The sequence below is a fragment of the Coregonus lavaretus genome (assembly GCF_964263955.1).
Source record: "Coregonus lavaretus genome assembly, chromosome: 10".
Classification (NCBI taxonomy): domain Eukaryota; kingdom Metazoa; phylum Chordata; class Actinopteri; order Salmoniformes; family Salmonidae; genus Coregonus; species Coregonus lavaretus.
The window spans coordinates 56,405,038-56,426,157 of record NC_139997.1 but is presented as its reverse complement, the minus strand read 5'-3'; the positions used below and the strand labels follow the sequence as shown (position 1 = coordinate 56,426,157).

Below are 21,120 nucleotides of genomic sequence, written 5' to 3'. Positions count from 1 at the left end.
ACAGGCATCAATACATGGTAGCATACCATCTCAGTGCCTCCGGATTCTTCAAACCTCACCAGCAGACATCAAATGTCTCTTCTGTACTGGTATCAATGCTTCCAAATGTTGCCAAGACATACATTGAACAAATAACAGCAAGCAATGTTATTTACAGCACATCAAAGGTCTGCATTGATGGAACTGATTATGATGTAGGAATGTTTTTGTCCGTGGGACAAGAGGGAGGACTGCCTATTTACTGTAGAATTGAACAGGTTCTCCTGGTTAACAGTAGTGTTGTCTTTCTTTGCCAAGAGCACACATCACACTACATTGAACACCTGAGATCTTACGAACTTTTCCCAAACAATCTGGCTGTTCACACCCCATCAGAGCTAAATGACAAAACACCTCTCTGCGCTTACAACATAGATGGAAGATTGCTCTTGACACCCAAACGTTTCATATTATTACACTGAAGATTAATATGTTACACTGTTTGCCTCTTCTACCTCAGATTTAATACATTGATTGTTAATAGATAAATATCACAACATTGACGTATTGCCAAGCCCAAGTTTTTGTACTGTACTTGTGGGAAACGACTGTTGAATTCATGCACTATACATGTTTAATGTTGTGTGACCTAATGCTTACCTTGATGTTGCCAGTTGAAGTACGGCACAGTAGAAACCAGTACTTTTATTTGAATGTTTTATTTAAAAAAAGTGAGTTGCAGCCTTCAAGGTACAGTAAGTGCCAAAACGTTTTAAATGGCTCCACATTCTAATAGTTGTCATTGCTGTTGAGGATGGATTATAATTAGAATCTTATTGAATTTTATCATGAAGCCTTTGTGAGTTTTTATCATAATGTTTACTGAATAATGTGATATGGAGACCCAAAATACTGAATCTACCCTCTGTAGCAATGACCACTATCAGAATATGGAACTATTAACACTTAATGTACTTTAAAACACATTTTGTTTTTATGGAGTCATTTCCTTTTTTGTTTTAATTTATGACAAGTACTTTGTTTTGACTGAGCTCCTTTTGATTCGTGCCTTTTTAAAAGCACATTGTGTTGAATAAAAAAAAAGTTAAATTGTCACTGTGGTGTCACTTTCATGTTTTCTAACATTATTCGCTGATTATAATTGTGTAATGGACCGACATCAATATTTCAGTTTAGAATAAATTTTGATTGCATGTCCCACATTATGAGTTGAAGAATATTGAACATTTTGAGTGTATTTCCCACATTATATGAGTTGAAGAATATTTAATATTTTGAGTGTATTTCCCACATTATATGAGTTGAAAAATATTGAAAATTTTGAGTGTATTTCCCACATTATATGAGTTGAAAAATATTGAAAATTTTGAGTGTGTCAGTAGTTCCGATGTGGATGTGGTGGAGGAGTCAGGCGCAGGACACAGAGGATACGTCCAAAATACTTTAATAGTCCAAAGAGCAACAAACAAAACACGACCTCGAAGACAGACGGAGGCGAGGCAATTACGCAAACACGCGTAACACGCAGCTCTGCACGACAGGCAGAAAATAACAACACACAATCAGACTAATGCAAAACAAGGAACTTATAAGACAAGTAATCAACACACAAATGGACACAGGTGTAAAAGACAGACAAAAGCAATCACACTACGAAACATAGAGCGGTGGCAGCTAGTACTCCGGGGACGGCGAACGCCGAAGCCTGCCCGAACCAGGAGGAGGAGCAGTCTCGGCAGAATCCGTGACAGTACCCCCCCCTTGAAGCGCGGCTCCAGCCGTGCGCCGACCCCGGCCTCGGGGACGGCCAGGAGGATGCGGACCCGGGCGCGTGGGATGCCCACGGTGGAACTCAGTCAGGAGGGATGGATCGAGGATGTCCCTCCTGGGCACCCAGCACCGTTCCTCCGGACCGTACCCCTCCCACTCCACGAGATACTGGAGACCACTCATCCGGCGCCTCGAGTCCAAGATGGTCCGGACCCTGTACGCCGGGGCCCCCTCGATGTCCAAAGGGGGCGGAGGGGTCTCTCCTATCTCATCTTCTTGGAGTGGGCCAGCTACCACCGGCCTGAGAAGAGACACATGGAACGAGGGGTTAATATTTTTGTACTCTATAGGCAGTTGTAACCTGTAACACACCTCGTTCAATCTTCTCAGGACTTTGAAGGGCCCCACAAACCGCCGACCCAGCTTCCGGCAGGGCAGGCGGAGGGGCAGGTTTCGAGTCGAGAGCCAGACTCGATCTCCCGGTGCGTACACCGGTCCCTCACTGCGGTGGCGATCGGCGCTCGCCTTTTGTTGACGGATGGCACGCTGCAGATGGACATGGGCAGCGTCCCACGTCTCCTCCGAGCGCCGAATCCACTCGTCCACCGCAGGGGCCTCGATCTGGCTCTTGTGCCATGGTGCCAGGACCGGCTGATAACCTAAAACACACTGGAAAGGTGTTAAATTGGTGGAGGAGTGGCGGAGAGAGTTCTGGGCCATCTCTGCCCAGGGGATGAACCTAGACCACTCCTCCGGCCGGTCCCGGCAATAGGACCTCAAAAACCTACCCACATCCTGGTTGACACGTTCCACCTGCCCATTGCTCTCTGGGTGGTACCCCGAGGTAAGGCTTACCGAGACCCCCAATCGTTCCATGAACGCCCCCCAAACTCTGGAGGTGAACTGGGGACCTCGGTCAGACACAATATCCTCGGGGACCCCATAGTGCCGGAACACATGGGTAAATAGGGCCTCAGCGGTTTGTAGGGCAGTAGGGAGACCCGGCATTGGAAGGAAACGACAGGCCTTGGAAAACCGATCCACAACGACCAAAATGGTGGTATTCCCCTGGGAGGGGGGTAGGTCGGTTACAAAATCCACCGATAGGTGGGACCATGGTCGTTGTGGAACGGGCAGGGGATGTAACTTACCCCTGGGCAAATGTCTAGGCGCCTTACACTGGCAACACACCGAGCAGGAGGAGACATAAACCCTCACATCCTTAGCTAACGTTGGCCACCAGTATTTCATGCTAAGACAGTGCACGGTCCGGCCAATACCTGGATGTCCAGAGGAGGGTGATGTATGAGCCCAATAAATAAGACGATCACGAACCTCGAGCGGAACGTACGTCCGCCCCACAGGACACTCGGGGGGAGTAGGGTCGGTACGCAGTGCCCGCTCGATTTCCGCATCGACCTCCCATACCACCGGAGCCACCAAACAAGACTCCGGCAGTATGGAAGTAGGCTCGTTGGACCTCTCCTCTGTGTCATACCGCCGGGACAGGGCGTCTGCCTTACCATTCTGGGACCCTGGGATGTATGTGATCTTAAAAACAAACCGGGTTAGGAACATGTTCCACCTAGCCTGACGAGGGTTCAATCTCCTAGCTGCCCGGATGTACTCCAGGTTACGGTGATCAGTCAGAATGAGGAAAGGGTGTTGAGCCCCCTCAAGCCAATGCCTCCACACCTTTAGGGCCTGGACTACGGCTAACAGCTCCCTGTCCCCAACGTCATAGTTGCGCTCCGCCGAGCTGAGCTTCTTGGAGTAGAACGCACAGGGGCGGAGTTTAGGTGGCGTGCCGGACCGTTGTGACAGGACTGCCCCAATACCGGTCTCGGACGCGTCTACCTCTACTTGGAATGGTAAAGAGGGATCCGGATGCGCCAGCACCGGGGCCGAGGTGAACAGGTTCTTCAGTTTGACAAATGCCCTGTCCGCCTCAGCCGACCACTGCAAACGAACCGGACCCCCCTTTAGCAGGGACGTAATGGGAGCTGCAACTTGTCCAAAACCCCGAATAAACCTCTGGTAGTAATTAGCAAAACCCAAGAACTGCTGCACCTCTTTTACAGTGGTTGGAGATTGCCAATTACGCACGGCCGATACACGGTCTACCTCTATCTCCACACCAGACGCGGACAACCGATAACCCAAAAAGGAGACGGACTCCTGGAAGAACAGGCATTTCTCTGCCTTGACATACAAGTCATGCTCCAACAGTCTTCTCAACACTCGGCGCACCTGGGCTACATGCTCGGCTCGTGTAGAAGAGTACACTAGGATGTCGTCGATGTACACTACTACACCCTGCCCATGCATGTCCCGGAAAATCTCGTCAACAAAGGATTGGAAGACTGAAGGAGCATTCATTAACCCGTATGGGTTAAACAGCTAAATGCTGTTTTCCATTCATCCCCCTCCCTAATGCGCACCAGATTGTACGCGCTCCTGAGATCCAACTTTGTGAAGAACTGCGCTCCGCGTAACGATTCCGTCATAGTCGCAATCAGTGGAAGTGGGTAACTGTACTTAACTGTGATCTGATTGAGACTACGGTAATCAATACACGGGCGCAATCCCCCGTCCTTCTTCTTCACAAAGAAGAAACTCGAGGAAACCGGGGAAGTGGAGGACCGTATGTATCCCTGTGCCAAGGACTCGGCTATGTAAGTCTCCATAGCCGCTGTCTCCTCTTGAGACAGGGGATACACACGACTCCGTGGAAGAGCCGCTCCTGTTTGGAGATTTATCGCACAGTCCCCCTGTCTATGAGGAGGTAGCCGTGTTGCCCTCGATTTGCTGAACACAAGTGCTAAGTCCTCATACTCAGGGGGAATGCGCAGTGCGGGCACTTGGTTCGGACTCTCTACCGAGGTCGCCCCTACGGAAACACCTAGACATCTCCCTACACACTGGGCAGACCACTCCATAAGAGCCCTCTGTTGCCACGCAATGGTAGGATCATGGGTGCTTAACCAGGGAAGCCCCAACACCACGGGGTACGCAGGAGAGTCAATCAGATAAAACTGAATGATCTCCTCATGACCCCCCTGCGTCGTCATCGTCAGTGGTGCTGTGACCTCCCTGATCAGGCCCGACCCCAACGGCCGGCTGTCTAAGGCGTGGACAGGAAATGGAGCTTCTACCGGCCGAAGGGGAATTCCTAACCTACAACAAAATGCCCGATCAATAAAGTTCCCAGCTGCGCCTGAATCTACTAGCGCCTTATGCTGGGAATGAGGTGCCACCTGTGGAAATCTCACAGGAATACTCATGTGACCAACAGAAAGCTCTGGGTAAGTGGGGCGCCTACTCACCTGAAATGACTCCCCAGTGCGTGACCTGTTGTCCCCTCTCCCAGGAGACCCTCCCCAGCACCTGGCCGCGGTGTGTCCTCCACGACCACAGTTGGTGCAGGGGATGGCCCCCCTCGGGTTCTCTCTCCTCCTCTCTCTAGCGCCAGCACCCCCGAGCTCCATGGGTATCGGCTCGGAGGTGCTGGAGGGTGGAATGGACGACCCCCACTCGGGACGTCCGCGGGTAGCCAGCAGGGTGTCTAGACGGATGGAAATGTCCACCAACTGGTCGAACGACAGGTTGGTGTCCCTGCAGGCCAGCTCACGACGAACGTCCTCTCGTAGGCTACACCGGTAGTGGTCGATGAGGGCCCTCTCATTCCACCCCGCATCCGCCGCTAGCGTCCGGAACTCCAGTGCGAACTCCTGTGCGCTCCTCTTCCCCTGTCGGAGGTGGAACAGACGCTCTCCCGCCGCTTTCCCCTCAGGTGGATGATCGAAGACAGCCCTGAAGCGGCGGGAGAACTCTGCGTAGGTGATGGTAGCGGCGTCTATTCCCCTCCATTCGGCGTTGGCCCACTCCAACGCCTTGCCGGATAGACAGGAGATGAGGGCGGAGACGCTCTCATATCCCGAGGGCGCCGGGTGTATGGTGGCCAGGTAGAGTTCCACCTGCAGGAGGAATCCCTGACACCCGGCTGCAGAACCGTCATATGCCCTCGGGAGCGAGAGCCGAATGCCACTGGGTTCCGGTGCTGAGAGAGGAGGACTGGCCGTTGGTGATGGGATGGTGTAAGAGTGCGTGGGCACCTCTCGAGTCACCAACCAGCGCAGAGTGTTGGACACCTCGTCCATGGCGGCCCCAAGTTGCCGGATCATGGTGTCTTGGTAGCTGATCCGGTCTTCCAGGGATTCGGGTGCCGCCGCTGTTCCTGCTGACTCCATAGTTTAGGTGTGTTGTTCTGTCAGTAGTTCCGATGTGGATGTGGTGGAGGAGTCAGGCGCAGGACACAGAGGATACGTCCAAAAGACTTTAATAGTCCAAAGAGCAACAAACAAAACACAACCTCGAAGACAGACGGAGGCGAGGCAATTACGCAAACACGCGTAAACAATAATCCCGAACAAAGACAGAGTGCAGACACGCAGCTCTGCACGACAGGCAGAAAATAACAACACACAATCAGACTAATGCAAAACAAGGAACTTATAAGACAAGTAATCAACACACAAATGGACACAGGTGTAAAAGACAGACAAAAGCAATCACACCACGAAACATAGAGCGGTGGCAGCTAGTACTCCGGGGACGGCGAACGCCGAAGCCTGCCCGAACCAGGAGGAGGAGCAGTCTCGGCAGAATCCGTGACAGAGTGAATTACTCCCTAATTATAAGTTGAGGAATATCAATATTTATAAGATAACATTGAGATAATTTAAGGCAACTGTAAATGTAATTTTTATTTTATGTAAACTTAACATTTAAAAACATCACTAAAATATTTTTGTGTAATCTGTTACAAAATAATTTTTGAGTTATGTGAACTTATTAGGGTTTACAGTGTATGTTTGACTTTGCTCCAGCATCAATTTATGTAATTTATGAGTGGGTCAGGCAAAATATGCTTTGAGTCTAAATTCTATTTTCTAACCCTCTGATCCTAAATAAGGTTTTCAGTCCAGGCCTTTCTAAAGGGTGATTCACTGCTGTCTGGGGTGTTGTGACTCACCAAGGTGTCATCCTAGATGTGAAGGTTAGACTATATAAAACTCAACCCGCACCATATAATACCCAAAAATATATTGTATATAAAAATATCAATATTTTGAATTAAGACTCAGGCGAAGTCTATTCATAATGTGTAACTAAACATACTGCTCTAGCTAAACAGATACAAATGATCTCGACTAACCTGTAACCCCGCACATTGAATTGCTACTGGTACCCCCTGTATATAGCCTCATTATTGTTATTTTAATGTGTTACATTTTATTTATTTCTTTAGTTTATTTAATAAATATTTTCTTAACTCTATTTCTTGAACTGCATTCTTGGTTAAGGGCTTGTAAGTAAGCATTTCACGGTAAGGTCTACACCTGTTGTATCCAGCGCATGTGACAAATACAATTTGATCTGTTTTAGATACACCAATTATTAATAATAAATCTGCAAACAGAAGGTGTTAACAAAATGCAAAGTGTGGCCCATATTGTTATAATTCCCTTGTTGTTGTCATGTTGTATAATGATTAGAAGACAGGCGCAGGAATACGTATTAGGGGTTTTATTACTCCACCCAACACAATATACATCATGAAAAACGACAGGGGACGAAGCCCAAAACAAACATGTGTATATATAACAGAGGGATGTAACCCAAACAAAAGAGCGAGGTGTAAACCTCTAAACAATACATAGTACTCACGAGACCAACGGACATGGGACAATGATCGACAAGGACAATGGGGAACAGAGGGCACATATATACACATACTAATCAGGGGAAATGGGAACCAGGTGTGCGTAATGAGACAAGACAGTCCGGGGTTGGTGGTAATGATCCAGGTCAGTGACGCATAGAAGACCAGACCTCCGGCGCTGGTGAACGGAGTTGACTCAAGTCAAAAAGTTGACTCAAGTTTTCCAAAAAGCACCTGGATGATCATCAAGACTCTTGGAAGAACGTTCTATGGACAGATGATTCAAAAGTATAACTTTTTGGATGGCATGGTTCCAGTAATGCTTGGCGAAAACCAAACACTGCATTCCACAGTAAGAACATAATACCAAAGGTCAAGCATGGTGGTGGTGGTGTGATGGTTTGGGGATGCTTTGCTGCCTCAGGACCTGGACGACTTGCCTTAATAGAAGGAACCATGAATTCTGCTCTGTATCAGAGAATTCTACAGGAGAATGTCAGACCATCCGTCTGTGAGCTGAAGCTGAAGCGCAGCTGGGTCATGCAGCAGGACAATGATCCAAAACACACAAATCAAGTCTACATGAAAATTGCTAAAAAGCAACAAATTGGAAGTTTTGGAATGGCCTAGTCAAAGTCCAGACCTAATCCCAATTGAGATGTTGTGGCAGGACTTGAAACGAGCAGTTCATGCTTGAAAACCCACACGTCACTGAGTTAAAGCAGTTCTGCATGGAAGAGTGGGCCAAAATTCCTCCACAGCGACATGAGGGACTGATCAACAACTACAGGAAGCATTTGGTTGGAGTCATTGTAGCTAAAGGTGGCACAACCAGTTATTGAGTGTAAGGGGGCAATTACTTTTTCACACAGGGGAATTGGGTGTTGCATAACTTTGTTTATGAAATAAATGAAATAAATATGTAATTGTTGTGTTATTTGTTTACTTATGTTCCCTTTATCTAAAATTAGGTTTTGGTTGAAGATCTGATAACATTCAGTATCACAAATATGCAAAAGTAGAGAAAATTAGAAAGGGGGCAAATACTTTTTCATAGCACTGTACTCCCTGTTCATCAACGACCATGTGGCTGCGCTGTGCTGTTACGCTGTAACGTAACAAAATGCGGAAAAAGTGATGGGGTCTGAATTATTTCCGAATGCACTGTATATGTGATTAAGGTAGCATAAAGGCTTTTTATAAATGGGCTGAAACCCATCTCCCATTGACATCAATGCATGGTCTACTCAGAAATCTGAGTTTGTATTTGTATTTATTATGGATCCCCATTAGCTGCTGCGTGTACAGACATGAATAATGCAACATCAAGGAAGTAATGTTGTTACCATGGTGATGATTACATTCAGTGGTCAGCGCTGCATGTGTTCATTTACTGTTAATCCATCTGTTATTCCCCTGAGCAGTATTCCACTGTGGCTTCCACTCTCAGTAAAAGGCAGTGTGTGTCATTAAGGGAACTGCTCCATTGTGAAGAGGGCATGCTCTCTCTGCCAGAAGCACGGAGCCACAGTAGACAGCCAGCCAGCCAGGGCAGGGTGACTGACAGACTGCTCCTCTACTCCTTGTGTTCTCTTGATAAGGAGGTGACTCTACGTTCAGGCAGCAGCACACACTGTTAGTTCCTGGTGAATTAATTATGACAAGCCATTTCATCAGACCAGGGACAGGGTAGCTGAAAATATATTTTTTTACCATTAATTGTCAGAATAGGACTCGGTAGTACTGTACGTCTTGATATAAGGGAGCAGGATAAATCAAAGCCTTTATGCTCGGAAAGGAAACTCGAAGTTCCCTTAAAGCTTGTTTTGGGCTCCGTAATAAAACACTGAGCCATCTTGGCCATGTTTCTATTGAAACTCTATACTCAAATTTAATGTATTTTAGCATCCACCCCAAACATCTACCTAGGCCACCATTAGATTTAAGCTACAACATCAGCAAAGACAACGCTTCATAAATAATAAAATCAAATGTTATTTGTCACATGCTTCGTGGACTAACAGTGAAATGCTAACTTACGGGCCCTTCCCAACAACAGAGAGAAAGAAAATTGAGAAATAATAGAAAGATAAAACGAATAATAATAAAAGTAGTAATAAATACACAATGAGTAACGATAACTTGGCTATATCACAGGGTACCAGTACCGAGTCGATGTGTAGGGGTACGAGGTAATTGAGGTAGATATGTACTTATAACTAGGAATAAAGTGACAGATAGTAAACAGTAGCAGCAGCATATGTGATGAGTAAAAAAAGTTTGTGCAAAAAGGGTCAATGCATATAGTCCGGGTAGCTATTTGGTTAACTATTTAGCAGTCTTATGGCTTGGGGTTGAAGCTGTTCAGGGTCCTGTTGGTTCCAGACTTGCTGCATCTGTACCGCTTGCTGTGTGGCAGCAGAGACAACAGTCTATGACTTGGGTGGCTGGACTCTTTGCCAATTTTAGAGCCTTCCTCCGACACCGCCTGGTATAGAGGTCCTGGATGGCAGGGAGCTCGGCCCCAGTGATGTACTGTGCCGTACGCACTACCCTCTGTAGCGCCTTGCGGTCAGATGCTAAGCAGTTGCCATACGAAGCGGTGATGTAGCCAGTCAAGATTCTCTCAATGGTGCAGCTGTAGAACTTTGAGAATCTGAGGGGGAAGAGGAGTTGTCGTGCCCTCGTCACGACTGTGTTGGTGTGTTTGGACCATGATAGATCCTTAGTAATGTGGACACAAGAAGCTCTTGACCTGATCCACAACAGCCCCGTCGATGTGAATGGGGGCATGCTCAGCCCTCTGTTTCCTGTAGTCCACGATCAGCACCTTTGTCTTGCTGATGTTGAGGGAGAGGTTGTTATCCTGGCACCACACTGCCAGGTCTCTGACCTCCTCCCTGTAGGCTGTCTCATCGTTGTCGTTGAGTAGGCCGACCACTGTTGTGTCGTCGGCAAACTTAATTATAGTGTTGGAGTCGTGCGCAGCCACATGGTCGTTGATGAACAGGGAGTACAGTAGGGGACTAAGCACGCACCCTGTATAAAAAGAGAACTGCAAGAGACATTTAAAATGGCAACAGCTAAGGAGTAGTTATGACAAGTGGCACAGTCTTTGATGAAGTGTCTTGCTGCTGTATTTCTCCATAGGTGATGTCACCTTAAGCCTGTTATCTGTGTGGCCCAGGGCTAGCTGTGACAGTGAGTTAAGCTGCACATCTGTTGTGGTCATTCTTCTAGGGAGCCACTCACATCAGTCTCCTCTTGATTTCTGCTGTTACAGAGACGATTAGAGGGTCATATTGTCTTGAAAGTGGCAGTGTATTAGGTAGGCTACATACAGTAGAATGCAGGGTTGGGCTCAATTCAGAATTGAATTGAGAATGCCTCATAAATTCCAATTAAATTCTTGAATTTGAGGTAGTAAACGGGACGTAGAATTGCAATTCGGATTCGAATTAAAGGATATAGAATTGAATTCAGTGAAATTGCCTCAAATGCCTCTTCTATTCTATATGAGATGTAGTCTATATATTCTTGTACATAAAACATGTCGTTATTTTAACAAAAATCAGTCGATACGCCATTGAGCAAGGCAATTAACCCTAATTGCTCCAGGGTCGCCGTCAATAACGGCTGAACCCTGGCAGTGACCCACTCTCCGAGGGTGTCTCAGGGGGAGTTGGGATATGCAAAAAACACATTTCCATTTCACACCTCACAGTCCTACAGGTTACCCACTTGTACATGAAGTCAAACAGGGCAAATATAAGCACCCCCTATTTGATTTGACCAAATACATGCATTTAAAAGATTTTCAGGACAAACTCATTTTCACAGTATTATTTCGACCTCAGTGTGGAAATATCATTTAAAAAAAACAGGAAAATCACAACTCTATGCAAAAGGACTATATTGAACAATTTACACAGAAAATTTGAGAAAATGAGATTACTTGAAGAACAGTGCAGATGCAAAGTTTGGTCTCAGCAAAGTCTCAGCATAATTCTGTAAGTGTGGAATAGCCCACATCCAACTTGAACAGGAGCTGGACAGAAAATAGCAAGGTAATAGACATAAGCTTTTTCTCAACTTGTCTTTTTGACACTATCAGCATTAGCGGTGCGTGGGTAAAATCACTGGGGAAGCACAGCCAGAAGAAAAAGCCATATTATAACCTGTGTTGTGATAATTGCGTTGTTTGCTCTATAACCTGTTAGTTCATATGCCCCGTGACCGTAATATATGCCTAAGGCCGAGACAATAAGAAGAAACAGTGGCAGAATAAATTCAAATTCAAAACCACACCTTTTGTGACAATCCTCTTCAAGGTTAGGAGAGTTTGTACACAAAATCACCCCAGAGAAGAACCGACGGTTCCAGCTTCCTGCTTAAAAACAGGATGGGGTGTTCCACCCGCTCTACATCTTGGGAGAGCACAGCTCCCAACCCGACCTCTAAGGCATCCGTCTGAACAACGAACTTGCGCTCAAAGTCTGGTACCACCAACACTGGATTACAGCAGAGAGCCTTCTGTAATGTTCTAAATGCTTCTGTGGCATTTTCATCCCATTTTACCATGGTTGGCCCCTTTGCTCTAGTCATGTCGGTGAGTTGGGCGGCCACTGTGGTGTAATTTGGGATGAATCGCCGGTAGTAACCTGTCAACCCTAGGAAGGCTCGAACCTGCTTCTTATTTAGTGGTCTCGGCCATCCTCTAGGGTTTGATTAACCCTCTTCTCACGGTGTATCCCAGATACTCGGTTTCCTCTAACCCCACGTAACACTTGGCAGGGTTCGCCGTGAGCCCTGCCTTCCTAAGGGCGTCTAGCACTGCTTGTACCCGGGGCAAGTGGGATTTCCAATCTGGGCTGTAGATCCCCACGTCATCTACAGTGCCTTGCGAAAGTATTCATCCCCCTTGGCGTTTTTCCTATTTTGTTGCATTACAACCTGTAATTTAAAATGATTTTTATTTGGATTTAATGTAATGGACATACACAAAATAGTCCAAATTGGTGAAGTGAAATGAAAAAACGTGTTTCAAAAAATTAAAAAACATTAATAATGGAAAAGTGGTGCGTGCATATGTATTCACCCCCTTTGCTATGAAGCCCCTAAATAAGATCTGGTGCAACCAATTACCTTCAGAAGTCACATAATTAGTTAAATAAAGTCCACCTGTGTGCAATCTAAGTGTCACATGATCTGTCACATGATCTCAGTATATGTACACCTGTTCTGAAAGGCCCCAGAGTCTGCAACACCACTAAGCAAGGGGCATCACCAAGCAAGCGGCACCATGAAGACCAAGGAGCTCTCCAAACAGGTCAGGGACAAAGTTGTGGAGAAGTACAGATCAGGGTTGGGTTATAAAATGTTTTTCCGAAACTTTGAACATCCCATAGAGCACCATTAAATCCATTATAAAAAAATTGAAAGAATATGGCACCACAACAAACCTGCCAAGAGAGGGCCGCCCACCAAAACTCACGGACCATGCAAGGAGGGCATTAATCAGAGAGGCAACAAAGAGACCAAAGATAACCCTGAAGGAGCTGAAAAGCTCCACAGGGAGATTGGAGTATCTGTCCATAGGACCACTTTAAGCCGTACACTCCACAGAGCTGGGCTTTACGGAAGAGTGGCCAGAAAAAAGCCATTGCTTAAAGAAAAAAATAAGCAAACACGTTTGGTGTTCGCCAAAAGGCATGTGGGAGACTCCCCAAACATATGGAAGAAGGTACTCTGGTCAGATGAGACTAAAATTGAGCTTTTTGGCCATCAAGGAAAACTCTATGTCTGGCGCAAACACAACACCTCTCATCACCCCGAGAACACCATCCCCACAGTGAAGCATGGTGGTGGCAGCATCATGCTGTGGGGATGTTTTTCATTGGCAGGGACTGGGAAACTGGTCAGAATTGAAGGAATGATGGATGGCGCTAAATACAGGGAAATTCTTGAGGGAAACCTGTTTCAGTCTTCCAGAGATTTGAGACTGGGACGGAGGTTCACCTTCCAGCAGGACAATGACCCTAAGCATACTGCTAAAGCAACACTCGAGTGGTTTAAGGGGAAACATTTAAATGTTTTGGAATGGCCTAGTCAAAGCCTAGACCTCAATCCAATTGAGAAGCTGTGGTATGACTTAAAGATTGCTGTACACCAGCGGAACCCATCCAACTTGAAGGAGCTGGAGCAGTTTTGCCTTGAAGAATGGCCAAAAATCCCAGTGGCTAGATGTGCCAAGCTTATAGAGACATACCCCAAGAGACTTGCAGCTGTAATTGCTGCAAAAGGTGGCTCTACAAAGTATTGACTTTGGGGGGGGGTGAATAGTTATGCATGCTCAAGCTTCCTGTTTTCCTGGTCTTATTTCTTGTTTGTTTCACAATAAAAAATATTTTGCATCTTCAAAGTGGTAGGCATGTTGTGTAAATCAAATGATACAAACCCCCCAAAATCCATTTTAATTCCAGGTTGTAAGGCAACAAAATATAAAAAATGCCAAGGGGGGTGAATACTTTCACAAGCCACTGTACATAAGGGTACCCCAAACAAATGTTTGAAAACAGTTGTTTGGGGAATCCTGAGATGATCGGGGGGGCGGGGGGGGGGGGGGGGGGGCATTCAAGGATGGAATGTAAGGTGTATGTCTCAGTCAATCACACCCTCCTCTTTGAAAGGGTCATTGTAAATATGGGCCTCTTTTAATGCTGACTTAAACAGATAAATACCCCTTAACAACCTTTTACTGCAATGGGCTAAATCAGGGGCAAACAGGGGTGTTTCTTGGTAGTCTTAAACAAATCTAATGTGAAACAAAAGTATACACCTCACACACATGGTTATGGGCTTAAAAAAGAAGACACCAGTAACATGTCAGATAAAGTGTCCAAAAATCTCTCAAATGTCACATTTTCTAAGCATCTTTATGTTCATGCATATAACTTATCAAAAAGCATTTTTATGGCCAAATTCATATTCTTTAGTGTAGAGAATCATTTTTCATGTTTTCATGAGTGTTTGAGATTAGGTCCCTGAATGGTCAAAAACCTCTTCAAATAGAAGTAATGTTTGTAGCACAAAATATCACAAAATATCTTACAGGTAGGCCCTCTTTCACTCTTTCATCATGTCACAAGCTGACAGGCTCCCAGAGGCAGGGCCATAAAAGGCCCCAGCTCACTCAACTCCCCCTCCCTACTCCAACAGCCATCAGCCCAGAACAGCATGAAGACAGAACAACTAAAATATCATCTGGGAATCCTTTCTTCATCATGGAGCTTTTTGAAGGTGAGTTGAATATTCAATGTGATGTTAGTATATAGATACAGTGGGGGAAAAAAGTATTTAGTCAGCCACCAATTGTGCAAGTTCTCCCACTTAAAAAGATGAGAGAGGCCTGTAATTTTCATCATAGGTACACGTCAACTATGACAGACAAAATGAGAAAAAAAATCAAGAAAATCACATTGTAGGATTTTTAATGAATTTATTTGCAAATTATGGTGGAAAATAAGTATTTGGTCAATAACAAAAGTTTCTCAATACTTTGTTATATACCTTTTGTTGGCAATGACACAGGTCAAACGTTTTCTGTAAGTCTTCACAAGGTTTTCACACACTGTTGCTGGTATTTTGGCCCATTCCTCCATGCAGATCTCCTCTAGAGCAGTGATGTTTGAGGCTGTGGCTGGGCAACACAGACTTTCAACTCCCTCCAAAGATTTTCTATGGGGTTGAGATCTGGAGACTGGCTAGGCCACTCCAGGACCTTGAAATGCTTCTTACGAAGCCACTCCTTCGTTGCCCGGGCGGTGTGTTTGGGATCATTGTCATGCTGAAAGACCCAGCCACGTTTCATCTTCAATGCCCTTGCTGATGGAAGGAGGTTTTCACTCAAAATCTCACGATACATGGCCCCATTCATTCTTTCCTTTACACGGATCAGTCGTCATGGTTCCTTTGCAGAAATACAGCCCCAAAGCATGATGTTTCCACCCCCATGCTTCACAGTAGGTATGGTGTTCTTTGGATGCAACTCAGCATTCTTTGTCCTCCAAACACGACGAGTTGAGTTTTTACCAAAAAGTTATATTTTGGTTTCATCTGACCATATGACATTCTCCCAATCCTCTTCTGGATCATCCAAATGCACTCTAGCAAACTTCAGACGGGCCTGGACATGTACTGGCTTAAGCAGGGGGACACGTCTGGCACTGCAGGATTTGAGTCCCTGGCGACGTAGTGTGTTACTGATGGTAGGCTTTGTTACTTTGGTCCCAGCTCTCTGCAGGTCATTCACTAGGTCCCCCCGTGTGGTTCTGGGATTTTTGCTCACCGTTCTTGTGATCATTTTGACCCCACGGGGTGAGATCTTGCGTGGAGCCCCAGATTGAGGGAGATTATCAGTGGTCTTGTATGTCTTCCATTTCCTAATAATTGCTCCCACAGTTGATTTCTTCAAACCAAGCTGCTTACCTATTGCAGATTCAGTCTTCCCAGCCTGGTGCAGGTCTACAATTTTGTTTCTGGTGTCCTTTGACAGCTCTTTGGTCTTGGCCATAGTGGAGTTTGGAGTGTGACTGTTTGAGGTTGTGGACAGGTGTCTTTTATACTTATAACAAGTTCAAACAGGTGCCATTAATACAGGTAACGAGTGGAGGACAGAGGAGCCTCTTAAAGAAGAAGTTACAGGTCTGTGAGAGCCAGAAATCTTGCTTGTTTGTAGGTGACCAAATACTTATTTTCCACCATAATTTGCAAATAAATTCATAAAAAATCCTACAATGTGATTTTCTGGAGAAAAAAAATCTCAATTTGTCTGTCATAGTTGACATGTACCTATGATGAAAATTACAGGCCTCTCTCATCTTTTTAAGTGGGAGAACTTGCACAATTGGTGGCTGACTAAATACTTTTTTTCCCCACTGTATATATTATTGAAGAATTACCCCTTTTTGCATCAGCAGTTGTCACAAAGTGTTTTACAGATACCCAGTCTAAAAACCTAAGACCAATCAATGCATATGCCGAAGCACAGCATCTAGGAAAACAATCCCTAGAAGTCATAAACCTAGGACTAAAACTATAGAGGAACCATGCTCCGAGGGCACATTTAAGAGTACATGTGCCCCTTATTGTTATTCAAGATGTTCCAACATTCGTAGATGACCAGCAGTGTCAGATAATAACCAGGGTGGCTATTTATTTAGCCTTTATTTAACTAGGCAAGTCAGTTAAGAACAAATTCTTATTTACAATGACAGCCTACACCGGCCAAACCTGGGCCAATTGTGCGCCGCCCTATGGGACTCCCAATCACGGCCGGTTGTGATACAGCCTGGAATTGAACCAGGGGGTCTGTAGTGACGCCTCAAGCACTGAGATGCAGTGCCTTAGACCGCTGCGCCACTCGGGAGATACAAAGTAGAGAGAGAGAGAGAGAGAGAGAGAGAGAGAGAGAGAGAGAGAGAGAGAGAGAGAGAGAGAGAGAGAGAGAGAGAGAGAGAGAGAGAGAGAGAGAGAGAGAGAGAGAGAGAGAGAGAGAGAGAGAGAGAGAGAGAGAGAGAGAGAGAGAGAGAGAGAGAGAGAGAGAGAGAGAGAGAGAGAGAGAGAGAGAGAGAGAGAGAGAGAGAGAGAGAGAGAGAGAGAGAGAGAGAGAGAGAGAGAGAGAGATGCTCTACGACTTCTCTGTACAGCAGCCCCAGACAATCATGTACAGTAACTTACAAGAATGGGTTTACAGGGCAGTGATGAAACAGTTTATATGAGCGCTAATTCAAACATACAATGATATGTTTGATACAATGACCCATTCAAAACTGTCATTACATGCAGTTCTCCCAGGATGGACAACTTGTTTACCATTCATATATGGATTTGCTGAGAACTCTAAAAGTTTAAAGGTTAGGCAGGTTTATTACATTCCACCCTCGGACGCTCCCGGACACAACTGTTTTCAGACAGTTGTTTCAAAGACACACATTTGGTGGCATTTGCGCTACTGAATTCAGAACAACCTAAAATTGTCACTTTGGAGTCTGGACTATATGCCACTGAAGAGATTCTTATGGCTTTCAAATCATCTCGCCCGCAGACTTCCTCTTCCAATGTGTACCCAGGTAGGGATGTTCCACTCAGGGCGTGTTCGATCTGACATAGAGCAAGTCTTATCTTAAGCCATTTTCTCATGCGAAACTCAGGAGAAAAACTCTCGGTTTTTGGCTGAAAAGGGTGTTGAGGCAGCTGTGTGTGAAAATCTTCGCTGTTGACTCGTCCGGTTGGAAAATGTAACCCATATGGCCTTCACTCATATCAATCACACCATTAAAACAATCAGGTGCATCACAAAGAATGGCATCGGTGGTTTTGTCATTGTGGCCCAGACATGAAGGGCACAATACACCTAGAATTGGTCTAGGAGACATGTTTTCTGTAGTTTTCTGTGGTTTATCTGTGTTAGACTTGTCACAGGACAAGTCTAACACTTATACTCAGTCATACCTGCCCAGAAATTACTTTTTTTATTCTACAAGGGGTCACAAGCTCACTACACAGCAGCTTCAAACACTTCAAATTCAGGCCTCCCCATTCACTACAAGAATTCCGAACTGTTTCGACTGTTCAAACACATTTTTCTTTAAGTTCAACAAGGTCACTACACCACACATCAATCACCAGGACATTACTTTTTATTTCAAACAGGTGCTTTACTTCAAAGGAATAGCTGCACTATCAAGTTACATAAGCACACCCTCAATAGCGTGAGGGTGTGCTCCCGAGTGATGCAATGGTCTAAGGCACTGCATTGCAGTGCTAGCTGTGCCACTAGAGATCCTGGTTTGAATTCAGGCTCTGTCGTAGCCGGCCGTGACCGGGAGACCCATGGGGCGGCGCACAATTGGTCCAGCGTTGTCCAGGGTAGGGGAGGGAATGGACGCCAGGGATGTAGCTCAGTTGGTAGAGCATGGCGTTTGCAACGCCAGGGTTGTGGGTTTGATTCCCACGGGGGGCCAGTATAAAAAATATAATAATAATAATTGTATGCACTCACTAACTGTAAGTCGCTCTGGATAAGAGTGTCTGCTAAACAACTAAAATGTGATGTAAAATGAGAACATTTGGACAGGATGTCATTAACAGGGTCAAACACAGGACACAGCAATGCTCATCAATCACTTTTTGACAGCAACCGTCTACTATATTCTCTCTGAGATACATCCAGCCTCTTGCGAATTGAAGGAACATTATGAGAACACAGAGAGAAGAAAGATCAATTGATTTTTTTCTTGGTACATTTTTGGGGGATGCCTGGCTTCCCTTGTCTATCAGGCCTTTTGTAGAGAAATTACGCATTATGCATTCCCTTTAGGCTAAACTCAGTAGGGGTGATTCAAAGGACAGCATAATTAATTAATGCAGGTGCGTGTCAGGTCCCAGGAATACAAAATGTTCAAGGCCATTGAAACCCTGGAAAATTGGCTTTTAAGTTTTGTTTAGGATTCAAGATGTTTGAGAAAATTAGAAAGAATACAAAAACCAAACCGTCTCCTCAAATCAACTCGATTATTCATATTTTATTTGTTCTGTCTTTTATCTAGCTACAGAATACAACTGTGAATATTCAACTTTATATTAGCATCTTGCTGGAGGGCAACTTGACAGATATCATTTTTAAAAAACTTGCTTTGATCATATATTTTGGTAAAATAACTAATTGTACTTCATGACAAAACTCTTCACAATGAGTGCTCCTATGAGTCTACCACCCCAGGCAAACGTGAAGATGTTTTCTACAGATCTGAATTGATGATCTATTACTGGAGATTCACAGGTTTGGTTTGTGGAGAAAAACTAAAGAGTATGATCAAAAGAGCCTGTTCTAATGTGCGCATGATCCTGAGGTAGCCTGCTCAAACCCATGACACTCATTAGCCTAAATATTCCATTTACCTCTGTCTGGAGATCAGACACGATTCAGAGGGACCCATGTTGCTGCTTTGACCCTAACTACTCACATTTAGACCTAAATTGTCTGCCGAGTATAAACCATAGAAAATATTGATCTGCTGATTTCGTTGAGCCAATCTCGTGCAGCAGTCCTGTGGAAAGTGGTCAATATATTTCGTGCACTAAAATCCTTTAATCTTTCTAATTATATCAAGTAATTGTAAGTACATTTGCTTTTTTGTTTGGTTTAGCAATATCCTCGTGTTTCCCTGCTTCAACATTACATCATGAGAAGAGCATCTCTCTACATTGTAAGTTTACAGAAATATATTACACTGAACAAAAATATAAACGAAACATGTAAGGTGTTGGTCCCGTTCATGAGCGTTTCTCCTTTGCCAAGATAATCCATCCACCTGACAGGTGTGGTATATCAAGAAGCTGATTAAACAGCATGATCATTACACAGATGCACCTTGTGCTGGGGACAAAAGGCCACTTTAAAATGTGCAGTTTTGTCACACAACACAATGCCACAGATGCTCAAGTTTTGACTGCAGGAATGTCCACCAGAGCTGTTGCCAGAGAATTAATGTTTATTTCTCTGCCATAAACTGCCTCCAATGTCATTTTAGAGAATTTGGGAGTATGTCCAACCGGCCTCACAACTGCAGACCACGTGTAACCACGCCAGCCCAGGACCTCCACATCCGGCTTCTTCACCTGTGGGATCGTCTGAGGGGGTGTGGGGGTGTGGGGGTGGGGGTGGGGGGGGGGGGGGGGGGGGGGGGTGGTAGTTGGTGCTGAGGAGTCTTTATATCTGTAATAAAGCCCGTTTATGGGGAAAAACGAATTCTGATTGATTTATTGACCTTACCATGAAATGCTTACTTACAAGCCCTTAACCTAAGTTTACTAAATAAACTAAAGTAAAACATTTTTTTTTTAAGTAACACAATCAAATAACAATACCGAGGCTATATACAGGGGGTACCGGTACCGAGTCAATGTGCAGGGGTACAGGTTAGGTAGGGGTAAAGTGACTATGCATAGATAATAAATACATACATAAGGGCGCTCCAGCTGGTGACGCCTCCACATACAATTTAAGAAAATCATCAAGGATAACACAATAAAGCTTAAAAGCTTATTTCCATTGTGGTCCATTTCAATTGATTGGCTGGGCCTGGCTCTCCAGTGGGTGGGCCTGGCTGCCAAGTAGGTCGGCCTATGCCCTCCCAGGCCCACCCATGGCTGCACCCCTGCCCAGTCATGTGAAATTCATAGATTACGGCCTAATTTATTTATTTCAAATGACTGATTTCCTTATACAGTGAGGGAAAAAAGTATTTGATCCCCTGCTGATTTTGTATATTTGCCCACTGACAAAGAAATGATCAGTCTATAATTTTAATGGAAGGTTTATTTGAACAGTGAGAGACAGAATAACAACAAAAAAATCCAGAAAAACGCATGTCAAAAATGTTATAAATTGATTTGCATTTTAATGAGGGAAATAAGTATTTGACCCCCTCTCAATCAGAAAGATTTCTGGTTCCCAGGTGTCTTTTATACAGGTAACGATCTGAGATTATGTCACGCCCTGGCTCTGGGGACTCTGAAATGTTGAGCCAGGGTGTGGATTTTCTATGTTTAGTTTCTCGGGG

The 21,120-nt window shown here is 45.0% G+C and overlaps 1 long non-coding RNA gene across 1 annotated transcript in view; it reads left to right on the top strand.

Annotated features, from left to right (window-relative positions):
* LOC311136116 overlaps positions 1-20,160 on the top strand; it is a 59,793-nt gene extending 39,633 nt beyond the window's left edge. The window contains exons 3-4 of the long non-coding RNA XR_014613844.1: positions 14,714-14,794; positions 20,089-20,160. This is a non-coding gene — a long non-coding RNA (uncharacterized lncRNA). The remainder of the gene's footprint in view (positions 1-14,713; positions 14,795-20,088) is intronic.
* Positions 20,161-21,120: the final 960 nt, after the last annotated feature.